The sequence below is a fragment of the Stegodyphus dumicola genome, chromosome X2, assembly GCF_044657685.1.
Source record: "Stegodyphus dumicola isolate Sdum_Otavi_A_Nest chromosome X2, ASM4465768v1".
Lineage (NCBI taxonomy): Eukaryota > Metazoa > Arthropoda > Arachnida > Araneae > Eresidae > Stegodyphus > Stegodyphus dumicola.
The window spans coordinates 4,539,796-4,557,763 of record NC_140781.1 but is presented as its reverse complement, the minus strand read 5'-3'; the positions used below and the strand labels follow the sequence as shown (position 1 = coordinate 4,557,763).

Below are 17,968 nucleotides of genomic sequence, written 5' to 3'. Positions count from 1 at the left end.
CACGAAGGGTTCTATTTTGAATAATTGGATCTTTTTTATGTGGGGTTTAGCGGCGTGCCCCCATACCCTGTAGAGTCATGAGGTTAATTGAAAGCAGAAAAGATGAAAAATATGCAACCGCCTTCGCCGCGAATTGAACCACGGACCTCTGGAATACCGGCCCAGCGTGCTACCGTTACACCACGAAGGCACGCTAGGGAAGTGGGAGAAATAACTTATAACCCGACTGGAGTAAAGTAAAGTAGGTCTAAGGATAGACTTGTATCAAACAAGTTTATTGTTGATAGTCAGATTGCTATCCCTGCCGAGGAGAGGACGCAAGTAGCTATTGAGATTATAACCCAAACCAATTATTAATATTCAGCTGTCTTATACTTTCGACCAATGATGTGCACCAAACTAGCGAAAGATGCACTTGTGTTCAAAATTTAAGCTCGGTATATGGGTTAAAAGAATTGCACTCAAATGTTTCCTAATAAATGTCTCGTGAATCAAAAGTAAACCTAATTTGCCAGAAACAAACGTAATACAGCTTATATTGCTGCCTTTAATAAAATTTCTTCTGCATTGTTTTGTTATGAAGTGAGTACAATACGGCCAAAAAGACAAGATACCCGTGTTTTAGAAAAAAACTTCATGCTAGGCACAGCAATTTTCTACTGTCGGACACAAATTTTTTTTATCACAATATAGCATTTAGTTTTTCTTGTTTAATTCATCGTGCAAAGCAAGCATGGTCTATCTACCCGAGAGAAAAGATGACTTTATAGATAATTTTATAAGCCAAAATGGTTTGTGTTCATGCTATGTATTAGGAAACTCATAAAAATGGCCCTACAGCCAGGTACTTCACTGGGATTCGAACAGGGGTCAAGCTGCTAGGATGCAATGATTTTATACCCTCTGCCCCTGAGAGACTTGACATAGCATTTTACTTTTATAAATAAAATCTTTGGGAATGGCTGATCAAGTAAATGTAAATTCATTTAAGATAATTATCAGTAATAACAGTAGCAGCAGCGGAATAACAACTTAAACCCCGGAAGGGAAAGTAACGATTTCTATCCTGATCTTAGTGGTTTTCCAGTTCTAAATAAGGTAATTCGTACCGATGTATATATTGATCACCTTTTAACTCAGAACTGTAAAACACAAACAGTCTTGTTATCAAAGAATGTAATATTAGTTACACTGTAGGATTACTCTCGTTTGGGAGTCACAAATGGGATTTCTTAGCTTACGTTTTATAGTAATTTCGAATATAACATAGCATTTGTTTTCATGTGCCTTGTGTGGCAAAGTAATTACATTTACAAACAGTGCGAAAAGCTCAAGATTACATTTCTTTCGATTAAATTTCAGTTTAGATAGTGCTCGATTTTTATAGGATTTTTCGCTGTGTTGTTGCAGTTTTATGGAGTATTTTATGTGTAACATTTTTAAAAATTATTTTAAAACTTTTTATCTTTGAGTTTTAGGAAACCATACTTTCCAAATTCATATGAAAAGCTCTGAATGGGTACTATATGTTTATAGGGTAAATAGTGCTACATGCAACGTTTAATTAATAAACAAAAAGCCCACCCATGACTGAGTGAATAGGACACGAGCAGTTTTACCAGGTTTCCAAATCTCGAGATACAGTGTTTTTCATTGGTTTTGCCTATGTGTAACGTGAACGCGAACCAATTTTTTTAGAACGTCTTCCACGAACCTATTATTCCTCTTGGTCAGGCAGCCCTCGAGTACTTTGCCATAATAAAATAAACAAGCAAACTTCATAAATTTTCCAATAATAAACTAATAGTTAAAATTTATCATTTTATTTCGTAGAGTCATTAGATTTACAGAAGCATGAACCGTGAAAAAAATCAGCTATACCCCCCCCCCGAGATTCGAAGAACTCCGGTCCTCCCGGTTATAGCCGGACATGCTTTCCAATTACACCACTAATGCGCGCTCTAAAGAAGGAGGAAGTTCCTTATAATTTAAATTATATACAAAATAATGTTTCTGTAATTAATACCTAAGCTCACAGCATGTGAGAAACCCGAATTAGACTTCGTGGAAAGTCTGGAGTATGATATCCTATCCGCATAGTTGATACACACCTAACAAACCGGCATATAGTACTTTAAGTATAGTAGCTTGAATGTAAGGACGTACAATCATTAAAAGCTAGATAAAAGCTAGAAAATGTTCCATAAATATCTACATCATTTGAAAGTTTTTTTATTCTTCTGGTTATTTTAAATCACTCTTCATAATAAAAATCTTATTGAGACAATTTCTTAACCAGTATGTATTTTATGATCTCTTTGCAAAATTCATTAAGTAAATAAGTCCAACGGTTTCTGTTGTAAGCTTCACGCAGTGATATACGTTAGAAGTTAGTAATGACTTTCGATCGCTATAAATGATTTTTACTCATTGATATTAATTATTTCTTATCAGTGTTAGTAATTTGAAATTATCTCTTGATTCCCATTCTTTCAGTTTAGTACTTTGGAAGGAGTATTACTTTATTTCCAGTTTTTGCAAAATATTGCTTTTTACAAAGAATTAAAAAACTGAAGAGAGAATGCAATGAATTAATTAATTTGGTTAATGAGATTAATTAAAAGAAAGAATGAGTAATGAGCATAAGTCTGAAATATTACTGGAACATTTATAAAATAGCAAGCTGAATAAATAACGAACCTATAACATGAGGTTTTGGTATACTAGTTTCTTTCTGGCGCTATAATCATCCGACTATAAAATAACACTTTTAGATTCGATTCAAAAACTCCGTTTTGTCAAATTTTAGGAGTTAATTGAAATATTAGCTACTCACTAAGGCACTTTGCATGGAAAGAATACTTATTCTGATAGAGTATCAACAGCCAAAACACAATGCTCACTGTTAACAAATATATTACGTGTTCAGAAAATGAAAGTTTTTCCATTTCTTTTAAATACTGACATTTCATAAACTGGGCTCGCAATTTATAATACTTTTGGTGTTAATGCACAAAATTTTGAATATTTTGCCTAATAAGTAGATTAAATTTCTCATATTATTTCAATTTGGGTAACTCTTTTACTTTATATTTAAGTGTGTTCTAGATTAGAAATTCATACGTCTTAGGTGACTGGAATGACGATTGAAAAGTATTTCTGACTTATTCAAATTTTACAGGTTAAGTTTGTGTTCATCTGAAATTTATGTATTTGTTTTGAAGAATTAATGAGTTATTTGAAAAGCATCTGACCTTCTTTTAGAATTTAGTAAAATAATTCCTGCCTTTATTAATATATCTCTGAAGAATCAAATTTTAGATTCAGTAATGACTTTAATAGCCCTGATTGTTTAGATCTTTAAGACATAATCTTCTTAATTTAGTAATTAATATTGATAATAAAATTCATAGTAACCACAAAACATAAGTTGTATAATGGTTTATTTAAAGAAATTTATTTTAAGAATTTTAATAACGAATTTGTCCTCTATGATTGATTAGTTGCGTTTTTTGGAGATTGGGACACATTTGTACCACACTGTCACTGCATTAAATAAGATTGAAGGCATTTTAATGCATTGAGGAGATCACACGTTTACTGCTCATGGCAGTAGAATTCTAGGCAAATACTCCTGTAGCTTCTTTTTCCGTGTTGCCCGTGCAATGTTTTGTCCCGAAAGACAAAAACAGTATTAGCATAGCCCATCCGAAAGACAAAAAGAACATTTGTATATTTCCTTCTAAATAGTAGTATCGTAGTGCTATACTACGATTGCACTGCCTTTAGCGCTGCATTAATTTTCTTACTGTTACTTTAGTTTACCGTAGGTACCCTCCAATTAAAATTTTTGCTGGAACTAACAATCCTTCAGCTATCTAATTACTGTAACTGCTTCATGAATCTATTCGGTATTACCTAATTATTATATTAGTAGTATTATTATATCAGTACTGTCGCTACCTGTTTCTCTTATTCTCTTCGTCTCCTTTCCGCATATTTGAACTAATCAAGCAATTCGTAGAAGTGGAGATTCGTTATGAACCGACTTAAGTATAGTTATTTTCGATATAAAAAAATTAAAGGCAGCTAATTTGATGCAATGTTTTATGAATGATTATAATTTTACGAACAGTTTGTTCCTGAGAAAAAAAAAAGAATAACACGACTTGTTTAACAGGATCAAATATTTTCCTACAAACTGCTGCATTAATTAGACGAATTCGTTTTATAAAAAACTGCTAAATATATCAAGCGCAACTATTATATCGATTAAAATCGAACTTTTGTGCAATTATAATCTGTGGTTTTGTTTCTAAAAAACCTGTTTTGTTTTAAATGTAACTAATAATAATACAAAAAAGCAATAAAAATCTATCTCTGTGAACCCATATATCAAACCACAAAACAAAAGTGTACATGTCCCAACGAACTGGACTTGATCTTGACCTTTGAACTACTAGTGCACACAATTCAACGAACTGAACTTTGAACCCTAGACTACATATGCATAAACATGCACAATACCATAGCACCAACCTCATAAATATGTAATTCTCTCAATTCACACAGCTTTTTGTGTTTTGTACTTCGTATTTTTGTATTCTCATATTGTATTTCGTATTCTGTTAGCATTTCAAATTATGAATTTAATTTAATTACTATGCTTATTTACATAACCAATTTCCAGTACCTTGTCAAATTATCTTTCTGTGCACAAGTACCATGAGCCCACAAATGAAATGTAACCTTTTGTAACTATTGTCCTATTATGCAAAATGCAGCCTTTTAATAGTATTCAACAAAGACCTAAAGCTTGGTTCTGATCTGCCTATGGTGGTGCAGTTCTCTAGTTAGTTAGTATATGTGGGCTATACCATTTTTGTCAACGACGATGTCGATGTGTCCCATATACTTATTACTGTACCTGTTTGTTTCCCTGCTTCAACGGAAGCAAGATTTGAAAGGTTAAATAAAAGTATTAAGAAATTTTAAATGGTGTTTGTATTTTAAATTTTTATTATAGTCCATTCGGAAATAACGCAACATATTTATGGTCCATTAAAAGCCGGAGCAAGATGGGCTAAATAAAGTGTCGTTTCGAACCTTAAAAGTATAAAAACATTAGTTCGATTGTGTGTGAAGAAGGAAAATTACTAACTCACACGATGAACTGAATAGTAAAGATAATTCTACACTATATAACGTATTTCTCCCGCTTTCCTAACATGCCTTCGTGGTGTAGTGGTTCTGCACGCTGGGTCGGTATTCCAGAGGCCCGTGGTTCGATTCCCGGAGAAGGCGTTTGCTCATTTTTCATGTTGCCTGCTTTAAAAAATACCTAATGTCTCTACAACTATTGTTATCAGATGAAAAACTAAAAAGTGCCTAATCGACGTCATGGAAACTTTAAAACTAGGATCACAAAATTGGAAACGTTTTTGAAAAATTCAACTTTGAATGCTGACAAGATGCACATTCAAATCAAATTGGATATGGTTTCGGACATATTATCTCAGATCGAGTCGCTGCAACTGGAATATTACGATGTCGTTGACGATGAAAATTAACCAAACGTGGATTTAGAATAATGGTAAGCTTACAAACATTATTATTTAAGTCTGATTTAGTTGATAAAGCTTTAAAGAATAATATTAAGGATCCCAATTCGGTTTCTATTACGTTATCTGGTTTAAGCTTACCAGAATTGGACGGTTGTACTGAGAACTGGAGTAATAAAAATTGGGAGTTTGATTACAAATAACTCTTCTTTAAATGATATTCAAATATTGTTCTATTTATGTTCTGCGTTGAAAGGAGAAGCGAAAGCTGTGGAAGCTCCAGAAGACAGTTTTCAGTCTTTATTTGAGGTTTTAATTGATAAGTATAAAAATAAACGTTTGGTTGTTAATTCTCATATTATGAATATTTTAAATTTTGAGAAAATACATGTTGAATCTTATATAAGACTTAGAAGTCTAGTTCATATTTTGAACAGAACCCTAAGAGGTTTAAACTTAATAAAATTAGAAGCTAATGAACTAACGCATCAATTCCTAATAAATACTGTCATTCCAAAGTTAGATAAAGAAACAAGAAAACATATCAAATGAGTTTAATATCGACTGAATTACCCAAATTTGGCATGTTCATGGAATAGTTAGAAAAACGATCCCAAATGTTAGAAATTTTGCATGATGTTTAATTGCCGTCACTAAAAAACTAAAACTTCTTATACAAATAAACCCAGAAAATTTCGTGTTAAAGTCAAACAGTAACTCCTGCATATTATGTAAAAAGGCGCATTTTGTATACAGTTGTTCCTTATTATTAAAAGCCCACCAGCGGCCGAGCGGTAAAGACGCTGAACACTGGTAGTTCGGTCCGAGGTTCGAATCCCGCGAACGGGCTGGCTGCATGGGCGTTTTCGTGGTTTTCCCCATGTGTAACGTGTATACGAGCCAGTTTCCCTTAGAAAGTCCTCCACGAAAGGCATCCCTCCCCTTAGGCAGATAGCCCTAGTGTGCTTTGCCATAATTAAATACACCAACACACCAACACCTTATTATTAAAAATGACGCCATTGCAAAAATTTAATATTGTTAAGAAACATGTATTTTGTATAAACTGTTTAAATGACAAACATAAGCTTGCAGCATGCAAATCCACATATTCTTGTCTTTTGTGCCAAAGGAAGGACAATTATCTATTATGTCGGTCTGAAACTATAAGTTCCTTGTGTGGAAAAATCTTCGCCAGAGCAAGATAGTATTTCGCCAAGTTCGCAGTCGGGAAATCTTCCCCCTTCAGAGACTGCAGATGCTCGTAATACGCAAAACATAAACAACCTTAATTCTGCAGAAGTAATAAAAAAACTCCAAGCCTAACTAAAGGGGTACCGACTTTTGGTTCTTTAAATAAAATATCAAACAAATCAGTTTTGCTTTTTATAGCCATGGTTAAGGTTTGATCACCGACTCGGAATGATTATATTAGAGGCAGAGCGATACTTGACAGTGTATCGCAATCGCAGTTTAAGATGTTGCAATTCGCTTCTTCGCTGGGTTTTATCAAACATAAGGTAAACAATCCTGTTAATAGTTTAAGTGGAAATGCGATGAATATCAAATGGAAAATAAATGACGTTTTTATTTATAATAATGATTATTCTTTTACTTCAATAATAGAATCGTCGCACTTAAAATTACTGACTTCGTCGTACCTAAAATTACTGACCTCGTCGTACCTAAAATTACTGACTTAGCTCCTTCATCAGGTCCTCATCCTGAACATGAAAAATTAAGTATGCCAAATCGTTTTACATTAGCCGACCCAAAATTTGATATCCCTGGAAATATGGGTATGATTTTAGGTTCTAAACTTTTCTATCAAATAATAAAGTATGGTAGAAAATGTGTATCTGAAAATTTAATATTTATAAATTCCATATTTGTCTTGATTGCTAGCGGATCAATTGTTTCAGATATTCGTAAACAATGTTGTTATTTTAACAACTAATTGGGACACCAGTGAAAGAAGTAATTTTAAAATTTTCACTTTGAGAAAATTTTGGGAAATAGAAGAAAGTTTCGTTGATCGACCCTTAAGTTCAGAAAAACACATTTTTAAAAAACGTACAAAGGGGATTGTGCGGGTAGATTCGTCGTTCAGATGTTTATCAAGGAAGAGGAATTAAAAACTCTAGGTCAACGGTTCTCAACCTTTTGACCAACGCGAAGCATCTGAGCAAAAATGGAAAAACTTTAGTGTCATCACTACATTTTACAATGATTATTTTTCAATTTTCCAATAGAAATATTTAAAAAAATATATTTTGCTATTTGCCCAACATGTTGGGTATTTTTATTAAATATGCACACATAAAAATATTACATTAAAAATTGGTTACCCTTCTAATTAGAAGCATTCAAGTTATAATACTTTAATTCTAAAATTTATTGTGATGTTTGGTCTTGTTCAAAAGAGATTAATTTCTTTATGTCTGGTCATATTTCACATAGCTTTAATAGTAAATTAGGATCCACTTTTAATTTTGTTATTTTGTTCTGTGTTTTGTTTTTCAAATACAACGTGGAAGAAAATCCTTGTTGACACAAATAGGTTGTACAAAAAGGGAATAAAAATGTAATAGCTTTATTTGAAATGCCTTTAAATTCTATTTTCAGTTCAGACTAAAGTTAACAAGTGTGTTATTTTTGAAATCTTCAGTTAGAGTTCGATCACAGAACATTTCTATCAAGTGTTCTTTTTCCTCACTAGATTTTTGAATTTAATAGTTAAAAATATTTGTTTCTTTGCTACCACCTATTTTTCTCTTGCATACCACCCGTTGAGAATCGCTGCTCTAGGTTATTCACGAGTTTTAGTTGAACAAAGACCGCAACAAACAGTTAGAAGACTGAATAAAAGTCCTAATATGCTGCCGGAAAAGCAAATGAAGACTTTTTGACATTATGCTAAGATTTCGAAAGCATAAAGTAGTTTTAATAGCTGATATTAAACAAATGTTTAGGCAAATTCTGATAGAACCAGACCAGAGACATCTGTTAAGAATTGTGTGGAAAACCAGTGAACATGAGACTCCTACAGAGTATAAACTGAATACAGTAACTTATGGCACCAAATGTGCAACATTTCTAGCTACTAGAGCTATAAAACAATTAATTTTAGAGGAATCTGATAAGTTCCCCTTAGCTACCGAAGTTGAACTTCTAGCACATATATGGATGATATTATAAGCAGTAGCCAAGATATCAAAAGTTGTAAAGTTCTTAAAGATCAAATTGATTAAAATGTTACAGTCATGTTGCATGAGTCTACATAACTGGAGTTCTAGCTGAGATGGGCTTTTAGAAATAGAAGATAAAAACTTCTAAGAGAATTTATTGTCCAAACTGAAGAATCTTCTACTAAAACACTAGGTATAGTTTGGAATTCGAAAGAAGATACACTTGTTTTTAAAGTTTCGGTAAAACTTCAAAATGTTTACACCAAACGAGAAGTTTTATCAGTTATTGCTAAGCTTTATGACCCATTCGGATTTATTGCACCTGTTATAACCAAGGCCAAGATATATCTCCAGAAGCTTTGGTTACAGAAAATTAACTGGGATGATGAACTTACTGATCAACTGAGAAAAGAATGGAACCATTTTGTTCACACCGTAAAGTAAATTGCAAACATTAAAACTGACAGACATATCTCGAATTTTGATCTTCAATTCATTTTTTTGTTTTACTAGGTTTTTTGTGATGCTTCCATTGCTGCATATGGAGCAGTTGTTTATCTTACGTTATATTGAAAACTCTTCTCCAACAACTAAATTGCTTGCCAGCAAATCAAGAGTTTCGCCGTTAAAGACAATTTCTGATCCGTGATTAGAGCCATCTTCTTGCTTATTACTCTCACAACTTGTCAACAAAATCATCCTTTCCCTAAAAATGTACATTCACAAAGTCCATTTTATCATTCGATTAGAAATATCCTATTTTACTTCCTCGGGATCATAAACTAACTACTATAATAATGAACCATTTTCACATAAAACATTCGCACGTTGGGGCTCAAACTCTACTTAATATTGTAAGGCAATAGTATTGGCCACTAAATGGAAGAAATAATGCTAGGAGAATTACATGCCTCAAAGTACATTACATGCCTCAAAGTAAAACCTAAAATAGAAGAGTAGTAATGGCATCTTTGTCTAAGGAAAGAGTCACAGTAAATCCCCCTTTTTCTAACACGGGTACACAACTCTGTGGCCCAATTTACATGAAATATAAAAATCAACGTAAAGGTACTTTAAACAAAATTTATGTAGCAGTATTTGTTCGTTTTGCCACTCGTGCAATACACTTAGAAATTCTCACTGAGCTAACAGCTGAGGCTTTAACTGCTACTTTAAAACGATATTTTGCATTTCTTCTACAATATTTTAAGACAATGCTACTAATTTCGTAGGCGCTAATTCAGACCTGAAAAAATTGTATCACCTCGCTTCCAGCCCTTCTGAAAAGTTAGTTTATTATTTAGTTTCGCAGTCCGTTTCTTGGAAATTTTTACCTCCTAGATCTCCTAATTTTGGCGGACTCTGGGAAACGAGAGTTAAGTCTTTTAAATATCATCTAAAAAGGGTCGTAGGAAATTCCAAATTAACTCTTGAAGAATTCTTAACCGTTGTCAATTTAAGTTGAAGGCATCTTTAATAGTCGACCACTCGTTCCATTATCATCAGAACCAAACTATATCGAGATTTTAACACCTGGTCATTTCTTAATTGGTCGACCTATTAATGCCATTCCTGAACCTCAGATAATTAATGTTTAAGCTAATAGACTTTCTAGATGGCAACAGGTTAAAAATATAATATAATCATTTGGCTAAAACGGTCAAGAGATTATTTAAATAATCTCCAACAAAGAGGAAAATGGCAATTTGAAAAAAAATCAGATCGAAAAGGATAGCCTTGTATTGTTAAAGGAAGATAACCTCCCAATTTGGTCTTGGTTAATTGGTAGAACTCATGATGTAATACCTGGGAGAGATAGAAAAATAAGTGTTATTTTAGTAAAAACACCTCACGGGATTTTTGAACGTAGCATTTCTAATGTAGGCTTATTGCCTGAAAATAATACCTAATCTTTGTACGCTCTTATAGCATTTTATTATATAAATGAATATTGTATATTGTATTTAAACATATTTTTCTATATAATTATGTTATTTTGAATTTTGAAATGCCTTATTATATAATTTCTTACACATGTCATTTTAAATTGCTAAACTAATTTTGTTGATATCTAAAGGATTTCAGAGTCGGATGGTGTGGTGTTAACGCCACTCTGTAAAAAGCTAATATTTTGCGCCACTAAATTGGCTATATTTGTATTGCTTAATATGGCAACGCTTTGTTGCTATGATAATTGTAGTTCTTAAAAACTTTTAGCCTTTCTTTTGTTTCGCTACTTTATCGGAAGCAAGATTTTAAAGGCTAAATAAAATTATTTAAAAATGTTAAATGGTGTTTGTATTTTAAATTTTATTACATTCCATTAGAAAAAACGCTGCATCACTGTTAGACAAAAGAAATATATGAGTAATCTCGGGCAACAATTTGTAAAAGGCAGAACAAAATTCGTACTTATATAAACCAGAGATGGTAAAAAGAAAAGTGTCAGACAGAAAGTAAAGGGAAACAATAGGCCTCAATAAGACTACAAATAGTAATGAAAGTAAACATGCAAATAGCTCTGAAAAGACAAGAGAGGTGAATAAGGTTGCACCTAGAAATTGCGAAGTTTTCTAAGAATACTAGGAGTGAGCGCAAAAGAAGTAAAGAAAAGCAGATTAATCCATTCTAATAAAGAAAAGTAAGCTTACCTCAGAGTATCTGCTGTTATATTGAATATTGCAGGAATAAACGTCTTAAATGTTTATCGATTTAAGAGAATTGTAAATGAAATAAGCTCAGAGTTAATTTCAGAAAACAGCGATAGTTGGCGAAGTCTACTAAAGAACGGAACGAAGATTTCCACCATAGAGATGCTAAGGCTAACTGACTGATACCTCAACTAGTGACTTGCCAATTATATCCTCGGCCTTTTATATGTTTCCATAACAAATGAAGCCCTCTGTCGGTAATTCTTCAAGATTAAACATCGACATTATAGCCACGTAGTGGCAAGGAGGAAAACTATGCAACCATCTGTTTTAAAATTATAAAATCATCTCTATGAAATTATGAATAAATTTGATCAATTTTAAAATAGGCTTTTAACCATAAGTCTTTTTAGAATTTTTTAACTATACAAGAACTTGAAAACTGTTAACACTTAATGCGCTTTCATCTTTCATAACATACAAACACTCTTCCTGAAGTCTATAAAAATTGCACTTAAATTTAAAATCAATTTTTTTTCTAAAACGAAAGATGAAGACTTTAATTTAATGCAATAATTATCTCTTCTTAAATTGATTTAGATTGTTTCTAGTTAATGGTACTTAGAAGTGATTTTTACAATATGTAAATATTTTTATTCCTCACCAATTTCCGAGTGGTTAAGACAGCTGAATTCTGGTTATTCGACCTAGTTTAGGTTCGATCTTAGGCAAACGGTCTGGCTGCATGGTTGATTTTCTTCACGTTTAACGTAAATAGTAATCAGTGTTTCTTCAGGACTTTCTCCGCTATGGTATCCCTCCTCTTAGGCATATAAACTTCGTGCCTTTGGCGTATTTCAATAACCTAACCTAACCTAAATATTTTTAGAACATAAACTCATTCTTTTGGTTTGTTTTAATGCAGTACTTTACTCAATTTTAGATATTCCGACCGCAGTTTAAAAAGTATTAGTAGTATATTAAAGCATCAAAATATTAAAATATCTTATGCAAGGTAAATTGTTTCTATCTACGAGTGATAAATATTCATTAAACATAGCTTCACGCAGTATTAAATCTTTCGAATTAAGTGCTAATATAAACCTTTATCTCTTTGAACAAAATAACTAGAGACAGTGTGTTAAGAAACAGCACTCTGCTTTAGATGATACACAAAATACAAATATTATTCAGAATTCGAAAAGCGCGCTTTGGTACTCAAACGCAAGAATATATGTTAGAAAAGCGCCTTTAAACAGTACTCATTTACAATAGGCACTCAAAAGCGAATAGCACTCTCAGTAAGACAACGCTTGCCGTTAGAACATAATCAAATCAGAAATTTATTAATCTAAATAAAGGGGGCAGCCTAAAGTGGTGAGTTTCCGAATTAGAGAAAATCGCTAACAAAGCTAAATATATGGGAAACCGTTTATCCGACATACAGCTGCTGCTAAGATATGTGTCGTTAAGAATTATTCTTGTCCTCAAGATTTTCCGTCTTCTCTAGGATACTCAACTGTGAACAGCTTTATTTCAGACCAGTTATTTTTGATTTAAAATGACGACTCTAAGCTGAAGTTTCAAGTTTTAAATTTATGATTGGCTGCATCTAAAGGCCTATCAGCTAGTGGCCCTGAAGCTGCGCATTGCTTAGTTATTTGCTGAACTACCTCGATTAATTTCAGTGCATGTAAAATAAATTTTCCAGTTGTAGGTAAACAGTTGCTTTCTATGATTTTGTCCAAAGTTTTATTAATTATTTTGAATTACCGAATGATAAGAGATATTATTTCCATACGTTTAATCATACTGAATATTCTTATACTACATTTAAAATACAGCAAGGAAGTTTAATTACATTGCTTACATCTTAAAATATCATTTGAAAACCAGTTGTATGACAATTTAGATGTCGCATAGAGAATGATTGTTTGCTTGGTAGAGCTGTGAGTTATAAATCTCAAAGGGTATGCACATGCAACATTATTCGCTTATATATCATATGCCAATCGTGAACACTATTTAACTCATAAATACAAAAAGAGTTATACTTTTGGGAAATATAAATGTTTTAAATTTAACTTTTCATCAGAAGACATCTACATAGGTAAAGTTATTATATTGCAAAATATCTCATTGGCTAACCATACTGACATAATGAATTAATACTTAACGGAATGAAGGTCATACTTAAGCTACATGATAATTATCAAATGCAATATTATAACAAGAGGAAAAAACACGCTCATGGGAGTTTTACCACAGGTTCTATTTCCGACGACGGAGAAAGTAATAGGATGCCGTAGGTCTTCAAAACTGCTGTCTTTTAGGAAACTACACTTTATCATATAATATAGTTTAATATTTAAGGTAAGTGTTGTAATAATTCACTTCTATTTATCAATATAGTTTAAGAAAGAACTAATTTACCGTTTAAAGTGACTGCAGTATTTATAGATAGTACTGTCAATAAGTTGATTAATTTAATGTTTATTACTGCAATTCTTTGAGTCAGTCTCACTTCATTACCAAACAAAATTATTCATCATAATACTAAGCAACAAAGCAACAAAAATTGGTCATTGATCTGTATGTAATTATTTGTAATCCACTCATAATTAGACAATGCAGCTTTTGTACAGTTATGCTAAGTGCGAAACCTCTTTGTTCGCAACTAATCAAGCTTTCTCCTGAACAACGAAAGTAATGTTCACATGTCGGGCGGTGCCTGTAACGGTTCTATTTTATTTAAATACAAAACGGTAGGAGGATACTGTTAAATTTAGAATAGGCAGAGAACTGTTTGATTTTATATTAAAGAACTGTTTGAGGATAGCGATACTTCGCAAGTGACAGAGCATCCCTTACAGTTAACTTTATCTGGCTAGCAGTAAATTTTTAATGTCCTAGTACAAAGAATTAAAATAACATGGAATAAAATCAATATATATTATTTAGAAACCTCATGAAAACAATTCTTCACAATACAAAATATTTTTTTCTTAACTTGTATAATTTAAAAACTTTGGTAGAGTCTTTAATTAATATTCTGCTATTTCCACTGCATCGTTTCTTGCTCCGCTGATTATTTCCAGTTAAAGCTATTCGCAGTTTACTTTAAAAGTGCAGAGTGTTTACGAGAAAATGAAATGTTAATGATAAAACAATTAAATCCTTTTGAATCATTTCAGATGAGTATTCATTCTTGCATCAGAAATGTTACAAAGGTTGACTTAAAATCGAAATAAAATTACTAGAAAATTCCAATTTTTCTAGGAAAATCTTTTTAAAATGTTTATGACGAATTCAAACATATTTGTGAGTTTAACTGCTCTAAGCTGCAAAGGATTCTACCAAATCGGGAAAGAAGACACTTATTTTATTTTAACCGTTGTTTAGAGTTTCTTTAACACGTGAAGCTTCATCATAAGCTTCTTTTACAAGGCTCTTTGCCTGAAAATAAAATGTAATTAATAAGTCTAAAATCTATTAACTATATCTTTTTTTTCCTGGATACTATGTAAATAATTAATATATTTTATGTGGGTATATAAAATATACATTTTCTAGCTAAACTGTTAATTAATATTGATATGCTATCCTTTTTACCATTTTAATTTATCACTCTTTCGCATTATGATATTAAAAAGAAACGAAATTAATAAAGTTCTCGAGGGAATTAAATTTAATAATAAAGAAAAGTACAGAGAGTTAGTATTTCGACGTTAAAAATGTACGGCGAAACACTTATGTACAAATGTTAACTAAGAAAGTGTTTCTGTATTTACTTTTGTTGCTTATTTATTTGTTTCCTTCTATTGGATGATACGTAATATGAATGGAATCAGTATAAAGTTTCATAATATTCATTTCAAAATATAAAAAGGACAGAGTTTAAATTTACCAACGAGAATATTTTAGCAAAATAACCTTAAAAATGAATATTGAATAATAAGACTACAGTAGACAAAACATAAAACTTCTTATAATAATTCTGAGTTTAAAAATTAATATGAATTTTACTTTCGAATTTTCACTATCTGTAAGGATACCACAGCTTGGTTTGCAAATATGCAATCAAAAATGCTTCGTTTGTAAATCGACCATTCTCTAAAGTTTTTAAATAATAACTACGCTTGAAATGGCCGCGTGTTTTAACTCATGAGTTAGACACCGACGCTTCTCTGCAATTTTGTGTTGGGCTCCAGCAGCAATAATAGCATCGTCTTCATTTACATACCTGATGAATCTGAGAAAGTAAGAAGTTCTTCATTTACGGATATACGCATCTTAATAAATAATACTTTCTCAGTTTATTTTATAATAGCTTTTAAACTTATCTGCAATTTAATGCAATGTGAAAGTTAGCGGGTTCAGATTAATGCAAAGCTTTATACACTTTTCAAACACATTATTTCCTTTCTAAATTTAAATAGTATGTATAGTTGTTCCTAAACTGAATAGTTAATAGTTTTATAGCCAAAAACATTTATTTTGATGGGTACTGCAGGGATTTTACAAGATCATACTTTTGGGCTTAATTAAGTGCTCTGTATATGACTTTGGAATGTAAGAATAAAAACAAACTTTACTGTGTTTACTTCCTAATAAATTATGAGGAAAGATGCGGATTCTTTCCTTTTCATATTTTACAAACGGACGTCGGAACCGGTGAAAATTCAATTTCTTTAAAGACGAAAATTGTCCCATGGGTGACCCTGATCTAGCTCTTAGCAGTATAAATGATAAAAATTAATTTAATGGTTATTTCTTAAGTAAGGACATTTTTTAAAAATAAGTTGGAGTTGAAGAGGATGGAGAAATAAGAAAAATACACTCACCGTTGCAACAGGATATCCGAGGTGGTCTGAGCTCTCCACGGTCGATAACATTTCAGCGAGCGTTGGCGACCGTACCACTCGCCGAGCGCCGGGGAGGACGGATAGGTCAGCAGCTGGATAGGGTTGTCGAAAGGTTCCTAAGAATCATTCCGAGTGCTTCCGACACTAAAAAAAGCTCAATTTAGTTGTTTGCCACAAAAGAACAGACTTAAACCAATTGCCTGCCAAACGCATCTGAATGAACACCTTTCACCAGCTGCCATGCCTTTTAAAAATACAGAAGCGGGAAATTTCTTTATAATCTAGCAAGTTTCCGTAATCGCTGTGAGAACAATGACCAAAATCGTGAATTCATCTCTTCGCTAAAATTTAAACAATTTCAAAATTCAAACTTGGTGACGAATTTCTATCTTTAATTTTACAGTTTCTATATGAATTAAACAAACTAGATAGGACGATTTGTTTTGCAAAAATTTCTCATTAACATCTCAGTGATCATATTATAGACGGCGGGAAAAACAAAATATACTCTCATTGTTTTAAATGCCAGAATTATATTTATCCTCTTTCTGATAACTATTTATTAATTTTAAATATACATAGATCAATTTTTTAAAAGTTATTTGAGAATAGAATGTTGAGTTAAACGTGCAAGTAAAATAACTTGCCAAACTTATAAAAATATGTTATAGTTGATAGGTTGAGTAGACAAACATCATAACTTATCAAATTTGAATAGACAAATATTTTCTATCATGTTATAACTAATTATACAGCATGTATCCAATTAACATTTGATTTACTATATTACGCAAAAGAATTTCAAAATACAGCCTCTTTTCAATAAACCTTAATAGAAAAAACTAATTATAAAACAACCAAAGCAGCACATACTTAAATTCTGTATAAGCAGCACATACTTAAATTCTGTATCGCATAACAAAATAATTTCTAAAAATAGACCAAGGTATGCAGAAATAGTTGCATCCAGTATGCTTTCAAAATCACGATTTAAAATAAAATATACCGTATGTAGTTTCTGCTAAGTATAAGTAATAAAAAAGTTAGAGATTTTCACATAAAAGGGTACGCAGATTAGGATGATATGTTAGGCAGAGTATTTGCGAAGAATTTCAGCGGCACTTAATCGAAAATAACTAAATTTGAAATTCTCAGAAATTATCTTAAATAGTATGCGCTCTTATCATTTTGAAAGTTAAAAAGATAAAGTTCTGAAAATATATGCTTGTATTATTAGCAACCGCTGCAAAATGCAACCAACATCTGGCATTTCTTATATAACAACAGAGGTGGTTGAAATTTAGAAATTCTAGAGAAAATATTTACATGTGGTACACACATGTGCTAAGGTTAAGACAGCTCTTAAGTACGTTTCTTACCGTGGTAAAAAACGCACTTTTCTAGTTATTCGAATGTTATTGCGTGGTTTTCGTAAATTCTTCCAAAAGAGCCCAGAGAAGTGATAACATTATTTAACATACTGAAAGTAAGAATCTTCAAAGAAAGTAACTAAACAAAAGCTATATGCAACTATATAAACTTTTACAATTGTTTTATCTATATCTTGAGTGAACCACTATAGGTTTTTAATATCATATACAGATTGTACATATATCAACGAATAATTTTTATTTCTTGCTATTGATCTAATTTTCGTATTATTTCATGCACAACTTATATTACCTTCAACATAAAATTTCTCT

At 31.9% G+C, this 17,968-nt stretch overlaps 1 protein-coding gene across 3 annotated transcripts in view; it reads right to left on the bottom strand.

Annotated features, from left to right (window-relative positions):
• LOC118198674 (1-phosphatidylinositol 4,5-bisphosphate phosphodiesterase epsilon-1-like) overlaps positions 1-16,335 on the bottom strand; it is a 482,557-nt gene extending 466,222 nt beyond the window's left edge. For all 3 annotated transcript variants that reach the window (XM_085809195.1, XM_085809194.1, XM_085809193.1), the window contains exon 1: positions 16,245-16,335. The gene's annotated coding sequence lies outside the window, so the exon portion shown is untranslated. The remainder of the gene's footprint in view (positions 1-16,244) is intronic.
• Between the last annotated feature and the right edge of the window lie 1,633 nt (positions 16,336-17,968).